Source organism: Oryx dammah, unplaced genomic scaffold, assembly GCF_014754425.2.
Source record: "Oryx dammah isolate SB20612 unplaced genomic scaffold, SCBI_Odam_1.1 HiC_scaffold_19, whole genome shotgun sequence".
Classification (NCBI taxonomy): domain Eukaryota; kingdom Metazoa; phylum Chordata; class Mammalia; order Artiodactyla; family Bovidae; genus Oryx; species Oryx dammah.
In genome coordinates, this window is record NW_024070203.1 from 71,940,551 (window position 1) to 71,961,949 (window position 21,399).

Below are 21,399 nucleotides of genomic sequence, written 5' to 3' on the forward strand. Positions count from 1 at the left end.
TTGGATTCTTCTGTGGGTTAAATGATTCTGTGTTTTGGTCACAGACTCACCCCTAATTCTGGTTAGTTATCTTAAAAACATGGGCCCTCGGTTATGGAGGGGTCAGGAGACTGAGTGGAAATGGACGGAAGGAAATTTAATATCAGTTCCTGCAAAGAACCCCAGGGTCCTTGTGTTCTTAAAGCACAGCAAAGAGCCATAGCTTCCTACAAAGACCTTTAGAGAAAGCATCAGTAACAATGCACTGTTCTCTGTGGAAGATGATCGCAGTGGAAGTCTATTTGGAGGCAGTGAGTCATTTAGGAAGGCAGTCTTTTTTAATGACCTGAACAAAACTCAACACTCCACCTCCCCCCCGCAACCACCACCACACACACACACACACACACACACACACACACAAACCTTAATGTAAGCTGATTTACCTTTTTTTTTTTAAGAGCTGGGGTCCTCAAAGTGTGGTCCCTGGACCAGCAGCATCAGAATCATCTGGGGATTTATTAGAAATGCAGATTCTCAGGTACCTCCTGGGCCTACTGTCTCAGAAACTGCGTGTGGAGCCCAGCAACCTGTGTTTTCACAAGCCCTCCAGGGACTTCTGATGCTTAGGTTTGAGCAGCACAGATTCTCATAGTGTATGAGAAGACTGGAACTCGAAATCCAATTAACTCCCCAGAGTTCTTTATAGCCCCATTTGATTATTACTCATTTTAGGGAACTTACTACCTAATCAAACTGCTTAGTCTTTCCTGGGATGGTTTTAATTGTTATGATGTTCTTACTTTGGTTGCATTAAAAATTACCTCCTTCTAGCTCCTAACATATTTGGCCTCTGAAGCTACAAGGAATGTGTCTACACTCTCAGGTAATAGTCCATTCATTCATTTATTCAATCAAACATTTGAAGAAAGACATGGGCTCCAATAAGTCATCACATCACCAGATAAGCATCCTCAGATCCCTCAGTGGATCCTGAGGACCATAATTAGCAGAATCCCAACGTCCTGACCACAGCTCTGCTCACCCTTCTCTTGACAGACACCTGTCAATATCCTACAAAGATGCAAGTCCCAGAACTGGATCCAACTCTGCTTGTAATACCACCAGAGCAGGAACTTGTGAAGATGACTGGTTTTATAACTAAGTAAAGAACTCTTCATTACCTTTATGATATTTTTCTAGGATATATTGGGGTGGCCAAAAGGTTCGTTTGATTTTTTTCCATAACATTCTATAGTAAAAGCCAAACTAATCTTTTGGCTGACCCAATACCTTATGAAATTGCCATCTGTAGATTAAAAATGTGAAATATGAGCAATTATATGGAGTTTTAATATCTTATCACATTTATTCAGTCAATAATATAGAAACTTGTGTAGGGCCTTCTCTGGTATTAAAATTTATGTTAAGATGATAGGATTATACTGAATGGTTGTTTTTGATAACACATTCTTAAGTCCACTTGAGCAGATAGTAATTTACAATGTCAATAATCCTTTGAAGACACAATGCTTAACATAAACAAAAGGTACAAAGAACAATGCAAGGAACACTTGCGTATTAACCTTCCCAAACCCATCTCTCTCCTCCCCTAGTAAACACCTTGAATCCTGGATTTGATGTTTATTGCTTCCATGCATTTCTTCCTATTTGTGCAATACATACATGCATCCTCAAACACAGTATATACACAATATATGTATTCTGTGTATTTTTGGCTTGATATGAATTGTACCACATATATCATTGTGTAGCTTTCTCAGTATTATGTTTATGGCACTCATCTGTTTTGAAATGTGTAGGTGCTTCACGCATTTCCACTGCTGTATCATATTCTATTTTATGAATATAGTGTGATTGATTATATATGTGCCAATGCTGGTGGATGTTTAGGTTGTTTCCAGTCTTTCACTATTTCAGACACTGTATCCATCCTTGGTACACTGGGAGAGTTTCTATAGGACATCCATTTGTTTTATATCAAATGCTGTCAGATTTTTGCCAGTACAAATATATGAAATTGCATGATTCTTTGTAAGTAAACGCAGAACTTTCCATTTGTCTGTAGTGCATCTTATCTTGTCCTGCATTCATTTACTCAGTCATTAAGAATGGTATATTGGACCCCTTTGTTGTTCAGTCGCTAAGTCCTGTCTGACTCCTTGCGACCCCATAGACTGCAGCACGCCAGGCTTCCCTGTCCTTCACTGTTTCCCAGAGTTTGCTCAAACTCATGTCCGTTGAGTTGGTGATGCCACCCAACCATCTCATCCTCTGCTACTTCCTTCCCCTCCTGCCCTCAATCTTTCCCAGCATCAGCGTCTTTTCCAGTGAGTCATGTGTCAAAGACCACATTAGGCAGCTGAAGACAAAAGTGAGACATAATCCCACTGTTTACTTGGAGGTAGGGGGAGCAGGGGCAAGGCTAGTGGAGAGGTGGTGGCTTTTGTTTTTTTTTTTTTTGCTGCAGTTACTGTTTTCTGAACGGCAAGTGTGACATTCCAGGGATCAGTCCTCACTAGCAGAGTGGGACAGAATGTGGAGCTGGGGTGTGGGTGGGAGGAAGTGGAGTTAGACAATCTGGGCTCAGGATCATTTCCTGTCCCTTGAGCAAATATCCACCTTGAGACCTGGCCCTGTACCTATTTTGTTATTCTAACTGCAGCCCTCATCCTTGAAATATAGGCTCCTAGCATTGACCCAGGACACACTCACATAGACATATAACTGTTTCCTATTCATCAGGGACTCTGGTTATAGCCTCACATACTTTATGCAAACATACATGTTGGTCCTGATTTCCCCACTCTCATCACATATAAACTGAGATTAAATTTATATTCATATATATACACACATGTATATGTATAGGTTCATGAAGAGCAGGCTGCCCCAGACTTCAAGATCACAGCTTCCTCGCTGGGCTATAGAGAAGCAGATTGCATGTAATGTCATCAGTGACAAGTGTGTGCTTGGCCAGCGAGTGACATCAGTTCAGTTCAGTTCAGTCACTCAGTCGTGTCTGACTCTTTGTGACCCCATGAATCACAGAACGCCAGGCCTCCCTGTCCATCACCAACTCCCAACTCTCAGACTCACGTCCATCGAGTCAGTGATGCCATCCAGCCATCTCATCCTCTGTCATCCCCTTCTCCTCCTGCCCCCAATCCCTCCCAGCATCAGAGTTTTTTCCAATGAGTCAACTCTTCGCATGAGGTGGCCAAAGTACTGGAGTTTCCGCTTTAGCATCATTCCTTCCAAAGAAATCCCAGGGCTGATCTCCTTCAGAATGGACTGGTTGGATCTCCTTGCAGTCCAAGGGACTCTCAACAGTCTCTTCCAACACCACAGTTCAAACGCATCAATTCTTTGACTCTCAGCCATCTTCACAGTCCAACTCTCACATCCATACATGACCACTGGAAAAACCATAGCCTTGGCGAGTGACATAGGTCCCTGCAAATCTGCCAGTGCTCCGGGATCACACTTCCCAGTACATCCTGGTGGCTGGGGGACAGTTGACGTTTTCCATTTAAAAGGTTTCCTGTGCCTGCGGAAACTCTGTGCCCTCCCAGAAGAGTGGCCAGTGCAAAGCAGAGCGAGCTGGGGAAGGAGAGTCAGTGTGCATTAGGTTTATTTTCCAGCTGCAATTGGAGTCACATTAAACCTACTGCCTAATTTCCTTTGTCTAACTTGATTTCTCTTTGGCTGGAAGGCAAATGGATCAATATTGTTTTTTATGCCGAGATTATGTTGCCTGAAGGAAATTTTCCATCAGTTCCCTGTGCCTGCTTTGGGTCCTGTAATTGGGGCTGCATGCTGACCAGGCATCTGGGCACCCCCAGGCATGGACACAAGTCCCATCATCTGCATGGTGCCCACCGAGGGCGGCCTTCTGGAGGGGGTCACAGGAGCGGCGCCTCCAGGCAGAGCTCGGTGCTTATGCCAGGCTTCTCTGCACATTCTCTGGCATATGCTAACACAAACAGCTAGTTTTGTTTTTTTCTTTTCTGTGAAGCCCTTTTCCCCCCTCTACCTTTTCTCTCTTTTCCTATATTTGGAATCCTCTTCACCTCTCCAAAATTTCTTAAAGGTTGTTTCTTTACATTTCTGTGATAATATTTTCTTCCTGTCTCCCTTCTCAACCCCACCTCCAATGTGATTCTGTCCTTTTTTTTTGGTCATCAGGGAAGGAAATGTTTATACTACGCTCTTGGTTCTATTCTCCTACCAAGCATTTAAGAAAAGCTAACAGTCTGGAGGCAGAAAAATGAGAAGGCAGTTTAGTCACACACACAGAATTGGAGCATCCATCTGTGTAGAAGGGTTGCTGAATTCTTTATGCAGTGGAGGTGGGAGAGAAAGACAGTATTGATCAGTTATCTATAAACATGCATGTATTATATGCTCATTCAATAAAAGAAATGGCATTTCTAAACACTGTGGGGGGCATAAATATAAGGTGTAACACCTACCATCTAAAGCTGCATTCTGGTTGGATAGACAAGATATAAACAGGGGAAAGGATAAGGGAACTCTTGGAAGGGGAAAGTTATAACCTATCAACACATCAGTTCAAGAAGAAGGCAGGGTCTCATGCACTTGTTTCCTACTAATGGATGGTTCAAATAATTGTCCTGAGTTGAGGATAGAAGATTGAGATGGGCTTGGATAAGGGCGTAGAACTAACTGAATCCTTGCGGGGAGGATGTGGATGAGTAGACAGGGGGCAGTAAAGCCCTCCAGATGAAGAAGTCTGGAAGAAATGAGGGAAAATGGAAAAGATAATTCAATAGGCAATCAAGAGACAGAAGAGGCTGGGCAGAGAAGGGTCAAGAGGGCAAGCAGCTGGAGACAAGATGAGTCCTGGCCAAACTGCCAAGGGCTTTGAGTGGTAGTTTAAGTCCAGCAGATTTTCTCTTAGGCAGCATGAGCTATTGAATGTCTTTGTGTGAGGATCTGAATTGATCTAAATCTGTGCCTCCCTATTTTTACATGGCATAAGTTGAAAATGGTTATTTGTAGAGTACGTTGCAGTAAAGAGAAGGGGATTTGGAGAGTGGAAGGAGAATATAGCAAAGTCAACTTGTCCTGGTTTGCCCGGAACCTTGCCAGTTTTCCAGTAGCACTGAAAGTCTCACATCCAGACAAAATCCTCAGCCTGAGCCTACACCAGGACTGCTTCACTTGGGAGGATGCTTTTGGTCAAGAGCTTAGGAGCTCTGCCCACACATGGTCACCCTGGGATCTCAGAGTTTCAATCTTGCATCTGGGCTCATCAGTTGGCAAACCTTGTTTAAATAGCATTTTAGGGTCATGAGTGTACAGGTTGGGTTGGAGTCTGGGAGAACAGTCAGAAGGCTATTGGTGGAGTCTGGCTTGAGTGAATAAGGCCTCGAACAAGGTAATGGCAAAGAAAATGGGGGAAAAAGAATTGATTTAAGATATTTTTCCCTGGGGGACATAAAAGTCTCCTGACACCTTGGACAAAGACTGAAAATTGAATGAAGTAGAAATGACTTGAAAACAACCGCAGCTTTGTTCATTTATGACCCAAGCATTTATTGAGTGCCATCTGGGTGTAAGACATCATACTCAGAGCTGAGTGAGAAATGTGTTCCCCTTATGAGCTTAGAACCTAATTTGACAGATTGAAACATATCTCTTCATATTTACTATAAGGTAAAAGGTAAGGGCGTGTGGCACAGTAGTTAAGGGTCATGAGATTCAGAGCAGAACTGGGTCACTAGATTCAAGTCTTAGATACTAGCTACATGACCTTGGATGAGTTACTCACCTCTCCAGGTCTCAGTTTCCCCTCAAACACACTAATGTAGATGTGCATAGTACGAGGCTCTGGGGCTTGGAGGAGGAGATACTTCCTTTCATATGATGTGTGGCATAGGTAAACCTTGAAGCACATTAATAGCTTTATCGGCTTCCTTGGTAGCGCAGATGGTAAAGAACCTGCCTGCAATGCGGAGACCTGGATTCAATCCCTGGGTTGGGGAGATCCCCTGGAGGAGGGCAATGGCAATCTACTCCAGTATTCTTACCTAGAGAATCCTCAGGGACAGAGGAGCCTGGTGGCTAGAGTCTATGGAGTCACAAAGAGTTGGACACGACTGAGCAACTTAAGCCCAACACAGCAATAGCTTTATCATTATCACATACAAAGTGATAAGAGATTTCTCAACTAGCAGAGAAGTATCAAAGTAAATGACTTTTATGATTTGAGAAGCTATGGGAAATGAAAAAAAGCTTAGAAGAATCAACAACAGTTTCAGAATTCCAGTTTGTTTTGTCAATCATAGTTTCGATCCTGTTTACAAATCCTCTTCTGCACATTTAGTTTGTGATTGCCGTGTCACTGGGGTGCAGTTGTTCCTGTGGTTTTTACATAAAAAACCCCTTAGATGTCACATTGCAAAGCAGTATTAAGCAGCGATGGCTGTCTGACCATGTGAGGCTTGTCTCCAGAGAAGGCTATCTGTATAATTTCTTTATGTTAGTTATAACTTGGAATACTTTTACAGTTTTTAAGTCTTTCTTTCTCTCTCTCTCTTTTTTTGTTTTAAATCCAAATTTCTGATTATTTCTATTGGCTGAATTACTAACAGCAGAATCACTACATCAAAGAATATATGAATTTAAGGCTTCTCTGCATATATGGTTACCGCCTCATTGTTCCTGACCAACTCTGAGCACAATCTTTTATTTTCTTTGATTTCTGCTGCTTTTTTGGGTAAAAATTGTTACCTTTCAGCTACAAATTGCATATGTTTGAGCACTAAGGAAGTTGAATATTTTTTCATATTTGTTAGCCATTGGGCTTTTTTTTTTTCCTTATAAAGAAATATCCATTCATGCACTTTGTATATTTTTCATTTGGTAACATATTATTGTTTGTCTCTTCATTTAAATGGTCTGTCTGATTTTTTGAAAACTCCCCAAGTTTCTTTTGAGAAATAAAAGCTATAGTTACATGAAAGTGCTTTGTATAAACTGTAAAACCCTATATGCACATTATTATTATTGGAAGATTGGCCTTGTTCATTTGTTGGTCATACTCATAACAAAGAGGTCCTTGCAAATTCAGATATAGGCTTGAGTAGAGTGTGAGCTTTATTCAGGTTGGAATTTTTGTCTGTTTTATTCACTACTGTATCCCCAGTGCCTAAAACAGTCCATGGCATGGAGTAGTGATCAATAAATACATGGTAAATGAATGAGTGTGAGATAAACACATAGATGGATAGAGATTCTCTACAGTGTTCCACCAAGATGACTTCATTTTCTTTTTCGCCTCAAGCTGGAAGCAAATGGAGTTGTGGATAGCTGGCAGGTCAGAACTGTGAAATAGTATTCTTATCATTCTGGACTTAGGAAACTCATTTCTTAGAACCTAACTTTCTTTATGGTAACATTGTAAGCCTAATTAGTAATTCTACCTCATTTATTTAAGAGATAAACCAGAGACAAGAAGAGTTTAATGACCGAAGCATGGCTTTCAGCAATATGATAAAAGACTCAAGTTGTTGCTTTGTTTTAATATAAGAGCATTTCTAATTCCTAAGTATATGACAAGCCTCCTAGTCTTTCCATGCCTCACTTGTTGTTTTCTGGCAATAATGAGAATAAATTGTTCACAAGGTCTAAAAGAAGACGTGACAGTATGCCTTAAAATTGATTCATTCTTTGATTGCCTAGTTTGGGGGAAAGGTTTTGCATAGAAATTTATGCTAATAAGTTTAATCTCCTGTATAGACCTAAATTCAACTACCCACAGGTGCCTGGGACCATCTTCTTTTCTAAAGTTTCTCTGTTCTGTTTTTATCTCACATTATCCTACCTCACATTATGTTTTCCTTTTAAGGTGCTTTAGTGTTTCTGGAAAACCATGGGGTAAAATTTCCTATAAATGTGCATTTTGCTCCAGACTTGTTTCCTGGATGGATCACTTACAGTGGGAGGCAGTACATGGTGGTTAAGTGCTTTGTGTTTGAGTCACACAGACTCTTATTTATGATCTTAAGTGAGTCACTCAGCTTCCCTGAGCCTCAGTTTATTCATTTACAAGATAAGTATTTTAAAAACCCTGCTCCCATCGGATTGTGAGGATTAAATAAAATAATGCATATAAAGATGCTGGCATAGGGTCTGACAAATAAGCAAGCAGTAAATAGAAGCTGCAACGGCATGTCCTTTATCAATGTCGTGTTCGTCCATACATGGCTTGGCCATGGCTCCTAAGCCACTGAGTGTAAGAAAATCAAGTGAAAATGTCAAAGCAAAAGACAAGGAAAGAGAGAGAGATCCTCGTAAGAAAAGATCCCAGAAGTAGCCCATCTAGGATATAGCAGTCAGGGTTCAAAGAGAGAAGTGGAACCACCTGGAAATACAGATATAGATACAGATGTATACACACAGGCATATGTACACGTAGATATATGCTCACATGTATATACACATACATGGACTTCCCTGGTGCCTCAGTGGTAAAGAAGCTGCCTGCAGTGCAGGAGATACGCATCCGATCCCTGGGTTGGGAAGATTCCCTGGAGGGGAATGTGGCAACCCGCTTGAGTATTCTTGCCTGGAAAATCCTGTGGTCAGAGGAGCCTGCAGTCAGAGTAGCTGATGGAGGCTGATGAAGACAGAGCAGGAGGACCCAGGGGGGCTTCTCACCACTGGAGATGAGGCAGTAGATCATTTGACCTGCAAATTGGTTGCTGCTTCACTTCCACCCTCTAAAGCCTAGATGCCATATGAATGCTGGTGTCTCTTTTAAGCCTAGATACCATGATCAATGCGGGTATCTGCTTTAAGGTAAAAACACTGAGAGGTTCAGAGACGTTATTCATTAGCTTCAGATCACACAGCTGAAAAGGGCAGAGCTGGGATTCAGAGCAGACCTGGTTGGCTTGTGTCTCGTCTCTTAGATACTGCAAAGTGACAGCCTCCCTCGAGGGCAGGGAAGGAAGGCATGCCTGCAGCATAGAGGTTAAGACCTGGTCTCTGGATTCAGACCTCCTTGCACTCATACCTCTCAGGTTTATAATCTGGCTTCTCCACTTACAGATGGTGAAACCTGGGGTGCATTACCTAACCTTCAGTTCAGTTCAGTCGCTTGGTTTGCTTCAATTTCCTCGTTGTCAAATGGGCCTGATTATAATCCCCTAGTCAAAGACTGTATGTAGGTGCATTCTCTGCAACAGTGCCCAGGGCTGTAAGCACCCTGTTGGCAGTTGTTACCCCAGCTTGCTCAAGTCAGCGGGTTTCTGCCTGTCTCTCTGCAGTGGCAGAACGCTTGTCCGGCCGCCGCTGCCTTCGCTGCTTCATAATGGATGAGCTGCCCTGAGGCGGGCTCGGTGGCGGCTCGAGCGCTGTCAGTTTCTCCCGCAGCGCTTTGTGCAGCTTTTCAGCATCACCACCTTGGATTCTGAGCCTCACCTGCTCAAGGAGGACAGAGGTGATGCTGCCGTGACCACAATCAGCTCCGGCGCCTGCTCCTTCGACCTGACAGTGCTCCCTCGAAGCAGCTGCCTTTTGGGTCCGGTCAAGTGGGAGCTAGACTACCATATTGCTAATTGGGACTTTGGGGTTGTGCTCATTCCTCCAAAATGCTCTATTTTTGGAGAGTCGATGAAACGCTCCGGTGCACCCGGACGGAAATAGATGATTAGCTGTCACGAGCATTCTTGCCCAGATGGAAAGCAGATACTCACTGCTGAAAGTCCAAGTGTTCTAGTAACTTTGTCAATGAGTGAAGATTGTGATGCTCTCATCCTTGGGGCAGGGGTGCTCATGGATGGTGGGGTGTGATGATGGAGGGTGGAGTGTGGCGGGGCGGGGTCAGTCTGCCGGGGTTTATTTCGCGCCCTGCCACATGTACTTCCTGTGTGACTCAAGCAAGTTTCTCAACCTCTCTCAGTCTCCATGTCCTAAACTGTTCAACAGATAATAATCTGGGCTGTTGCGAAATGAGATGAGGCAGTGCACATGGAGGAACCTGGAATATAGTTTAATGGACACTGATCACACCTGGAATTTGCTTGGTGGTCACAGGTGTGTTCCCCTCTGCCCACAAGGATTTGGTCACCCTTTTTGTCCTCCTTTGCACTTTTAAAATTATTATTATTTTCTTTACCCCTCTTCTTTCCTCTCTCTCTTTCTCCCCTGTCCTTCCATTTTTTCTTTCTGCGTCTCTCTCCCTTGTCAAGATTTTAGGTCTTTTTTATTTGTTTGTTTCTTTTTGCTACTGGATGCATTTAGAGCTGGAGAAGGCGATGGCACCCCACTCCAGTGCTCTTGCCTGGAAAATCCCGAGGACAGAGGAGCCTGGTAGGCTGCAGTCCATGGGGTCGCCAAGAGTGTGACTGGACTGAGCGACTTCACTTTCAGTTTTCACTTTCATGCATTGGAGAAGGAAATGGCAACCCACTCCAGTGTTCTTGCCTGGAGAATCCCAGGGACGGGGGAGCCTGGTGGGCTGCCGTCTCTGGGGTCGCACAGAGTCGGACACGACTGAAGTGACCTAGCAGCAGCAGCATTTAGAGCAGAGGTCAGTGAACTCTCCTTTTGTAAAGGGCCAGAGAGAAAATATTTTAGGTTTTATGGTTGCTACTATTGTTGCTATCTCTGTTGCTGCCGTTCATCTCTGCTATTGTGATACAAAAGCAGCCACATGCTATTACAAAAGCAGTAATACATAACTGAATGAACATGGCTATGTGCTAGTAAAGCTTTATTTACAAAAACAAGTTGATTTGACCTGCAACCTCTGATAGTTTTCCAAGCCTTGGTTTAGGGTTTTTGGAGATTACAGATTCTTCTTAAACATCCAAGGTCAGCGCTTTCTCTGGACACCTGGGACTCTGGTTCACACCATGACGTCAGGGAAGCCTCTGGTATCTGAGTGGCTCTTGTGGGGTATTATTCCACAGCACACCTTTAGAAAGAATCAAAAAAGTGATGGGGAAATGTTACTTTGTTATTCACAATTCATGTCTAAAAAATTCTAAGGAAATTCCCTTTAGATACTTGGATCATCAGTGACTCCATCCATTCAAAACTGACTAATGGTGCCTGAGCAGTCAGCATGAGGGAAGACTTGCTAGCCCAGGCAGAAATACATAAGCATAGCACTTTGCATAGTTAACGACCAATTGTCTCGGGCAGTGTGTAGAACCTGCATTGCCATTAAATCAAGCTGCTTTTAATCATTACGCGAAAGCCTTTTTACTTCACAGACTGAAGTTCAGGGTCTAGCTTTGCCACATGCTAACTGTGTCCTGGAGAATTTAACCTCTTTTGACCTCAGTTTTCTCATACGTAAAATGGGCATAATGATAATACATCAATATCATAGGCTTACTGCAAGGATTAAATAAGATAATGCTTTCAATGCCTATGGCAGAGTAAATCCTACGTATTTTGGTTATGGTTTTTATAAGCAAATGACAGTTTTGGAGTTTCTGAGGGCCCCTATTTGAAGTGACTTGGAAATGGAATCACGCAACATTCTATTTGCCTCAGGAATGCTGGTGGCCAGGGGTCCATTCTTAGTTTTGTGGAGCTGGAAATTCCCTCTGGCTTCTTCACACAGTTCACTGGCGGCCAGGTCCATGGATCTCTTTCCCGGACACAGACTTAGCTCTTCTTCACTAACACAACTCACTCCTGGTTGTCAAGAAGTTATCTTCCAGTGTCATACCACATTTCATCTGCCAGCATTTCTGCTTACTACCTCCTCTTATGCGCTTCAGCAGGGATGGAGGGAAAATAGGTCATCTTTTTCCTTCCAAAATAAATTTTGAGAAGTCCGTCTGACATTTCTGTTATCCAGCGTTCTCTTTTTCCATCACTTTATTGAGAACCCTACTGTCTTCCCTTTATATTCCAGAGAGTCTTTTTTTATTCCTAAACTATGTTATTAGAGCTGAACATAGTCTTAAGGACCTGGCCTATTCTGATTTTCAGGAAGGATATTATGTGAATTTGACCTAGTGTATTGCTGTGTGGAAAGCCTACACAGCTTCCCCAGTGACTCAGCTATAAAGAATCCACCTGTAATGCAGGAGATGCAGGCTCGATCCCTGGGTGGGACCGATCCTCTGGAGGAGAGCATGACAACCTACTCCAGTACTCTTGCTTGGAGAATCCCATGGACTGAGGAGCCTGGAAGGCTATAGTCCATAGGGTCACAAAGAGTCGGACATGGCTGAAGTGACTGAGAGAGCACGCATTGCTGTGTAGAAAACCCACGTCTTTTTCTGCCCAAGTTGCACCCATAGATAGGCTATCAGTGTCACCTTGCCAGGAGCAAGGCAGCTTCCCAGGAAGGGTAACAATGTAATTACAAGGCCAAATCCACCACCCCACCCCACCCCGACCCCAGGAAGTTATTTTTAACTCAGAACCAATATGTTGAGCCCACAGCCTCGCCTTCTGAAAGCTAACAATCAAACCTCAGCAATAAGCACTTACCTGTTTAACATTCATAGGACATGCATCCTAGAATCATGCTAAACTTTTGCTGATTCACATTCAGCTCCTGTTCCTTTGAGACACTAAATTATTTTTAGTTCTCCACTTTCTGAAAACTACTATATAAAACATGAAATATTTATGTTAAGTAGTAATGTCAAAATTAGCTAATAACTTATTTTCAGATAAACAAATAGGTATGCAAAGTGCTTTCTGTTTGCTCAGTGCTGTGTGAGGCACAGGGGGTGAAAAATGTGGTACCTCCTTCCAAGGTCAGCTTATTGTATTAGTCACTCAGTCATGTCCGACTCTTTGCAACCCCATGGACTGTAGCCTGCCAGGCTCCTCTGTCCATGGGATTCTCCAGGCAAGAATATTGGTGTGGGTAGCCATTTCCTTCTCCAGGGGATCTTCCCAGCCCAGTGATCAAACTCAGATCTCTCCCGCATTATAGGCAGACTCTTTACCATCTGAGTCACCAGGGAAGCCCAAGGTCAACTTTCTAGAGTCTAAATCCAATGTATCTAACTGCAGTCTATACCACTATCCATGACCTGTAGAATATAACTCCAAGGACAAAATAGCTGGCTTACCTGATCAGTTTATTTCTGTAAGTCAATGTTTGGGCAGCATTTTTATGAATCTGCATTGAATGTTTTGCCATCCATGGAGCACCAATAGAGTTCCAAGTGATTGTCCAATTTAGATTTAATAACGTGGCTGAAGCAATTCCCATTTTCTCTTCTGTGGGAGGCGGTGCAGAAGTCTGCAGAGAGGATGGAAGATTGATGGGTGCAGTGAGCAGCAACTTTGCTTAATAATGAGAATGCACTTGAAGCAGCACCATTTAGCATTTCCAGAGAAGTGACTGCTTTGCTCCCCATTTATATAACTTGTCACGTCCAAGAAATTGACAGAGAAGTAGTTTGAAATGGACAGTTGGAACACATGTCAAAAATATATATATATCTTCCATCGTGATCACCTGGAGAATGACCAATTTCAGTTTAAGGAATTTTTAATAGCATCCTAAATCGCTTGTGGCTAAACATAAAACAGACTTAAGAAACATCAGGAAGTATGGGATGAGCTGCTTCCCATTTGTTTCCTGGTGGAGGAAGAATGTTTTCATTGATTGCATGCTTTGCAAGTAACTTCTCATAGAGCTTTCAAGGGGCTGCATTGTCTAGTGGTTAAGAGTCCAACTTCTTATCTCATATGAGCTACATGAACTTACAAGCTGTGTAACAGAGCATGAGTTATTCACCTTTTTGTGTCATCATCCTTGTCTATTGCATGGGAGAAAAAATAGTATCTACCTCATAGTGTTGTTCAGTCAGTCAGTTCAGTCGTTCAGTCCTGTCCGACTCTTTGCAACCCCATGGACTACAGCATGCCAGGCTTCCCTGTCCTTCACCAACTCCCAGTGCTTACTCAAACTCATGTCCATTGCATCAGTGATGCCATCCAACCATCTCATCCTCTGTCGTCTCCTTCTCCTCCCGCCTTCAATCTTCCCCAGCATCAGGGTCTTTTCAAATGAGTCAGCTCTTCACATCAGGTGGCCAAAGTATAGGAGTTTCAGCTTCAACATCAGTCCTTCCAGTGAATATTCAGAACTGATTTCATTTAGGATGGACTGGTTAGATCTCCTTGCTGTCCAAGGGACTTTCAAGAGTCTTCTCCAACACCACAGTTCAAAAGCATCAATTCTTTGGCGCTCAGCTTTCTTTATAGTCCAGCTCTCACATCCGCACATGACTACTGGAAAAACCCATAGCTTTGACTAGATGGACCTTTGTTGGCAAAGTAATGTCTCTGCCTTTTAATATGCTGTCTAAGTTGGTCATAACTTTTCTTCCAAGGAGCAAGCATTGTTTAATTTCATGGCTACAGTCACCATCTGCAGTGACTTTGGAGCCCCCCAAAATAAAGTCTGCCACTGTTTCCACTGTTTCCCCATCTATTTGCCATGAAGTGATGGGACTGGATGCCATGATCTTAGTTTTCTGAATGTTGAGTTTTAAGCCAACTTTTTCACTCTCCTCTTTCGCTTTCATCAAGAGGCTCTTTGGTTCTTCTTGGGAAGCTTTAAATGGTTAATATCCCTTCATGTTCAATATAGAAGGCGTCAGAACACAGTGTAGACAGATGAGGTATATATATATATATATATATTTAAATTAATTTTTATTGGAGTATAGTTGATTACAATGTTGTGTTAGTTTCTACTGCACAGCAAAATGAATCAGCCATACATGTACGAATATCATCTCCCTTTTGGACTTCCTTCCCATTCAGGTCACCACAGTACATTAAGTAGAGTTCCCTACACTATACAGTATGTTCTCACTCGTTATCTATATTGTACATAGTGTCAATAGTATATATGTGTCAATCCCAAACTCCCAATTCCTCCCACCCCCTCCCTTTTTTTGAGATAAGATATATTTTTGAAGAAGCCACTAATAGACCTGAGACGACTCTTTTAACTAACTTTTGGTTCTCATGGTAAGAATCTATTCATGCCATGGAAAAAGTAGCTGAGTTGGAGAAACTATAAGAAAATACCTACACAAGTGACTTCTCTGGGGTCAGGAAGACCCACAGTTATTCTCAGAAATTCTCATCCTCTCCTCAGTGTTCTCTCTGAAAGCACACAGACAGTGTTGCCATCTCCCTCAGGCTTTGCTTCAGTGATTTTCTCATCTGTAGGAGCATGCAGCTCTTTGATAGGAAGCTATTTGCAAAGGGACAGAATGTTTTTCTGTGGCTGTGATGTCAGTGGTATCAAAGTTATTGACTCAGTTGAAAAACAGCTTAATGTTACCTTCAGTGCTTCTGCTCTCCTGTCAGCTCAAGCCTTGGAGATGTGTATAATTGGAACTCGCTAAGACAACCTTGACACCCCTCTGCAGAGAGACGTGCCTGTTTGATACAGGCTCAAAGGTCGTTTGACAGCAAGCAGCTTTTCCCTTGGGGCAGGGTAACCACGGAGAATCTGCTAATGAAGAGTCAATGGTCCAGGAACCCCAGCCTCACTTCCCAGATGGGAAGACTTTAAGCATTCTTATCTTTCCTGTCACCACCAGGACAGACCAAGAGCCTAGCCATCCAATCGATAATCAAAAAGAAGGTATTTCTTATAATTATTCCTCTCCTGAGCTGGCTTGCATATCATTAAATTGAAAAAATGTTTAATGATGAATCTCACAGCTCCTTGGTTTGACTTATGAATGGAATCAGAGCATCACCCCACATTTGCATCTATTCTGTGGACAGATTTGGTGGAAAGTAGCTTCTGATTTCTTTTTGAGTAATAGACCTTTTGAACTGTGTCTCAGACATCGTGGGCTTTTCATTACAAAAATTACTGTCCTAAGCCAAAGTCTTTATCAGTCAGGGTCTTTGGCTGCAAACCAGAGCAAGTAACTTACACTCAGGTGAGTAAAAATGGTCTATGGGAAGGTCATGGGGAGCTCACATATCAGAGGAATAGTCTATGGGCCAGGCTTTGAAAGAGCAGAGCCCAGAGCAACCCTGGACAGACTGTAGCAGAAGTTGATCTGTGTTCAGGGATATACCCTCCAATAACTTTTATTTGTTTATTTTGTCATCCTGCCAAAGATTCTTGGGAAACATTGCATTTTCCCATCTCTTAGCCAGGGAAGACTAGGGCACCATGCGTAGCCATCTTGCCAGAATAACTCCAAAGGGAGAGAGACATTTCTTTTTTTCTTTTTTCTTTGGCCACAGCATGCAGAATCTTAGCTCTCTGACCAGGGATTGAACCCACCACCCCTGCCGTGGACACACATGGAGTCCTAACCACTGAACCACCAGGGAATTCCTGAGAGAGTTTTCTTAAAGAAAAATTGGGGGTGGCTGAAACCAGAGGAAGGGAGAGTGAATGTCAAGGGTTGGAACGACAGTGCTTGCTACACTGTATCTCTCGGAATAGGACCACATGTGTGGCTGAAATACACTGCAAAGCTCCCATTTGTCACCTGCTCCAATTTGTCTCCCGGTGTTGCTGAACCTTAGGATGATGACCTGTTAGTCCAATGACTGAATCCCTTTTAGTCAGAGCCCGGGCATGTTGTTCTTACTTTCTTCTAAGATGGCTAAAAGAAAAAAGTGTATCAGGCAGGGTTCTTCAGCTGCAAGCAAAAGAACTCTAAGCTAGGTGGTTAAACAAAAGAGGAACGTATTAAAAAGAACTGGTGGCTCGGAGAATCTCCAGGAGGGCCAGAAGACCAGGCTGAGAGATGTGTAGCTGGGACCAACGCCCCAGGTCTCCCAGAGGATAGTGGAGAGCCCCAGGGTTGTCCCTGGGCTCAGTTACCGTGGATGGTTTGACTGAAGCAGGGCTTGAACCCTAGTGCTAAACCTCTGTCACAGCTGGCCTGAAAAACAGGATTGATCCATCTCTACCTTCACCAACATGGATTCTGTGGCACCTGCTTCCTGAGCCACCAGCTTGCCATGCAAAGACTGGTGCGGGGGCACCATTTTGGAGGAGGCCAGGTCACGTGATGGGGTCAGCTGCAAAGGCATCTGAGAAGTGTGTTGTGGCTACTGCCTTAGAGCAGAAGGCCTCTGCCTTGGAGGAAGCATGTTCAAAGGGACAAGCGTCCTTACAGTAAAAGCAATTGTGTGACTTTGAACTTGTGCTTATTCCATCAGTGGACCACATCTTTCATGGTGGTAGTTTAGTTGCTAAGTTGTGTCCGACTCTTGTGACCCCATGAACTGTAGCCTGCCAGGCTCCTCTGTCCATGGGATTTTTCAGGCAAGAGTACTGGAGTGGGTTGCCATTTCCTTCTCCAGGGGATCTTTCCAACTCAAGAATTGAACCTGGGTCTCCTGCACTGCAGGCAGATTCTTTACCGACTGAGCTCTGAGGGAAGCATCTCCCATACTGCACTGGTAATAAGTAGATTTTAAATACATTTTGTAATAATTTATAAACCTTGTGATGATACTGTGTTGTATTTTTTTGTTTGTTTGTTTAAAACATATACTGAAAATGTACCACAAGTTTTAAAATCTTCTTACGATGGGGTTAGATAATATCAGTTTACTCAAAAAAAGGCAGTGATTCCAACCTCTCAGAGGTTGCTTCAATATCAAACTGGGCAAGCTCTTACACAGCTGTATTTCAGCCTTGTTATCCAGGACATGGAGTGATAATACTTATCTATGGACTTCATCATGTTGACAATGTTGGTATTGCTAAGTATTGTTAGGTATTGATAAACAAATGTTTCACATAACTGGATACAATCCAACTAAGAATGATAATTGTAACAATGTTTATTTATTTATTACTAATGAGCTTGTGCAGCTCACCAGACATGTTTCGTACACAACAGAACTGTAGGACTGGATGTTTACATTCCATTTAAGTCAGTATTCTATTTCCAACACATACAAAACATAGCAACTGATTTAGATAATGCTAAACCACAGAGGAAAATGCCAAGTTTTACTGTGGGTCATCAGGGTTAGCTTCTAGAGGGACCAGTATTCTTTTTTCTTTCCTTTCCTCTTGTTTCTTTTCATTTCATTTCTCTTCTTTTTCAGCTTTATTGAGATATAATTGACATGGGACTAGGATTTTTGAGCAGAGTCTAGTGGAAGGTCAAAGAAGTTGGTATGGCAGGGGCAGGGAGAGGGCAGATGTGAGCAGTGAGAAGGGCACCCAGGGAAAGAGAAGATTCAGCAGTGTCAAAGCACTGACAGAGCTGGAGACTCGCAGCTCAGCTGGAAGGAAAAGCTGGGCGAGGAATGACACCCTGTCAGACGCCTTCCAATGTGAGAGTGGAAGCACATACTTTTTGCTGCTGGTGATAGTGCCAAGAATTTACATTTTGTGTTAATTTGACCTCATTTACATAATACCTTATTATAGCAAATCACTTAGATGTTGCCTAATTGCCCTCTTTCTCTTGCTAACCCCAACACTGAGAAAGTAAAAAACATGACCTTTATTTTGTCTGAGGCAAAGAAATCTGATTGGGTATTTTGCTGCCACAGATCTTTTGCTTTCATATTTACTTGTTTTTTGCATATTTGTTTTTCCTAGGCCACACAAGCACTTTGTCTTGTATATTTCCTTTGCATTTGTCCACATGCATATGTGTTCACCCATGCTTTCTAGGAAGTTAGGAAAACCCAACTTTTTTCCATTTAGATTATATAATTATCATTTTCTTCTCTTTCCCAGTGTAGTCTTAATTCTAGTCTTTCATAGATATGCAATATTCCATTGAGTAATCATTGGAAAATTGTTATGCTTCAGTTTTTCAATAGTTTAGATATTGGAATGGCAATTTTTGTGTATAGAACTTATTTCTTCTGTTAGATTATTTTCTTAACAGCATCTGTAACTCTTAACTTTCTGCTTAGAGAAATAAAGTTTATAATTTAGAGTTTTCTCTCTCTTGCCTCCCAATCTTGTATGTAAATAACCATTTCAGCATGAATTACTATGCATCTTATTTTCTCTATATAGCAGCCTTACTAATGCATCAGTCTAGACATGCTTATATAACATACTACAATATAAGCCCAAGAGCTTCTGCCATCAGTTTAACCATGAAAAGCAGAAACGCAGTACCAGACTATGGAGATATCACAGAGAGATTGCGATGGTCATAAAAAAGTCACTGTAGCCTGAAGGTCTAAATCTCCTTTATATTGTTTCCTAGATTTATTTTCTTTAAGTCTGTGTCTTTTATCACCAACTCATAACTTATTCATAACTCATTCTCTACCTACTAACCCTTTAACTATTTTATTCATTTCCTCATGTTAATGACATCACTTGCTATTTGATAGGTACTCTTCCTGCCTCCTTAGTGTTTAAAATTATTGTTGCTGTGTTTGTACCCACCTCCCAATCATTAGTGATCTTTTAATGTTTCTCTACATGAGTAAGTTGATTCCTAAGGATACTGAAAGCCGTTCTTTGGCAGTATACACTGGCTATATGACCCAGCAATGCCACTTATGGGAATATGTAGTGGAGAAGAGTTCACAACAAACATGTACATGAATCTCTAACATCTGTATTCATAATCATCAAAAATTGGAAACAATCGAAATGACCTTCAGAAGGTGAATGGAAAAACACTCGGTAGTGCGTCTGTACAATGGAATGCGTGCATGCTAAGTTGCTTCAGTCGTGTCTGACTCTGCTACCCTATGGACCATAGTCTGCCAGGCTCCTCTGTCCATGGGATTCTCCAGGCAAGGCTACTGGAGTGGGTTGCCATGCCCTCTTCCAGGGGATCTTCCCGACCCAGGGATCAAACCCCCATTTCTTCAGTCTCCTGCATTGGGAGGGGTTTCTTTACCACTAGCACCACCTGGGAAGCCCTGCAAAGGAATACTACATAGCAATTAAAAGGAAATGAACTCCTGATACCCGCAACACCTTGGGGAAATCTCAAAATAGGTATGCCAAATGAAAGAAGTCAGATTCAAAAGGTTACCTACTCAATGATTCCATTTATATGACAGTCTTGAAACGAGACAGCTACAGTACCAGAGAACAGACCAGGGTTTTCCAAGAGTTACGGGGGAGGGGAAGTTGTGATTACACAGGGACGGTATGACTTGTGGGAGGTGACGGCACTGTTTTGTGTCCAGAGTGTTGTGAGGATAAGACTTCTATCCAGGTGTCAAAATTCACAGAACTACCACTGAAAAAAGAAAATTTATTGCAGTTAATTTAAAAAACATAAAAAGGTTGCAGTTTCATCAAAGTAGTCATAGGTCTTTTGACAAGTTATTTAATCTCTCTAAATCTCAGTTTATTTACTTGTCAAGTGTAGAAAATACTCTCTATCTTGAAGCAGTGCTATAAAGATAAAATAGGATGTCATAAAGTATCCACCTGGCATAAGGAAGCTCCTCTTTTTCTTTTCTGTGCTGATATTGCTCACTGGGAGCAGATTGTTTTTTTGTGGTTATTATCATCTGGGCTTTTTTAACAGGCTTTTGGGAAACAGACTGGAGCTAGTGAGGGTTTCAAGCAGAAATGTGACCTGATCTGACACTCGTTAAAAAAAAAAAAAAAAAGAATCATTTGAGCAGCTTTGTGGGGAGTGGTGTGGAGTGCAGAAGGGTAGGAGTGGAAATATGGTGGGAGCTCCCTGGTGGCCTAGTGGTTAGGATTTGGTGGTTTCACTGTAGATGCCTGGATTCTATCCCTGGTCAGGGAACCATCCCACATGCAGCATAGTACAGACAAAATGCTTTAAAAAAAAAAAAATAGAGTGGAGACATGAAGAGGTGTTGAGGTTGTCCAGATGAGAGATGGTCGTGGTGTCACTGAGATGACTCAGTGGAACAACAGAGTGGGAGAGAAGTGGGCAGGTTTGAGATTTTGGGGGGAAGAGGTGGAATCAATAGGCTTGATGATGGTTAAGGATTGAGGAAACATGGTTGGAGGTAGCGTTTATTGAGATGAGACACTCAAGAGAGGAGCAAATTCAAGTGTGTGGACTGTAGTCATCATGGAAAAATCAAGAATTTGTTTGGATGTGTTAAGGAGTGGAAACCCAACAGGTAGTTGGGTATGGGGTTCTGGAACCCAAGACCAGGCCAGTGTGATCCCATTCATTTCCACTGGAGGTGGCTCTGTGAAGTTTCCCAGCTCTGACCCTCCAGATTAGGACTGCAGGGGAGCTATTAGCTGCTATTCCTTCGACCTAACCTTGGGATTTTTTTTAACGAATCACTTTTCTTTAATTCACGCCTGAGAGCAAGCACTTGTAGAAACTTCAGGTTATGCTTGTATGGTCCACTGCTGCCAGATTTTCTTTTTCGTTTTCCATAATGTGATTTAGGGAAAGGAGCATTTCCAAATATCCAGCCTGGAAGTCATTAATCATATTGTAT

General features: G+C 42.5%; 1 protein-coding gene across 2 annotated transcripts in view; it reads left to right on the plus strand.

Moving 5' to 3' along the window:
* The window catches only part of DPYS (dihydropyrimidinase), a 100,963-nt gene that overhangs the window by 65,504 nt on the left and 14,060 nt on the right, over positions 1–21,399 (plus strand). The window lies entirely within an intron of this gene.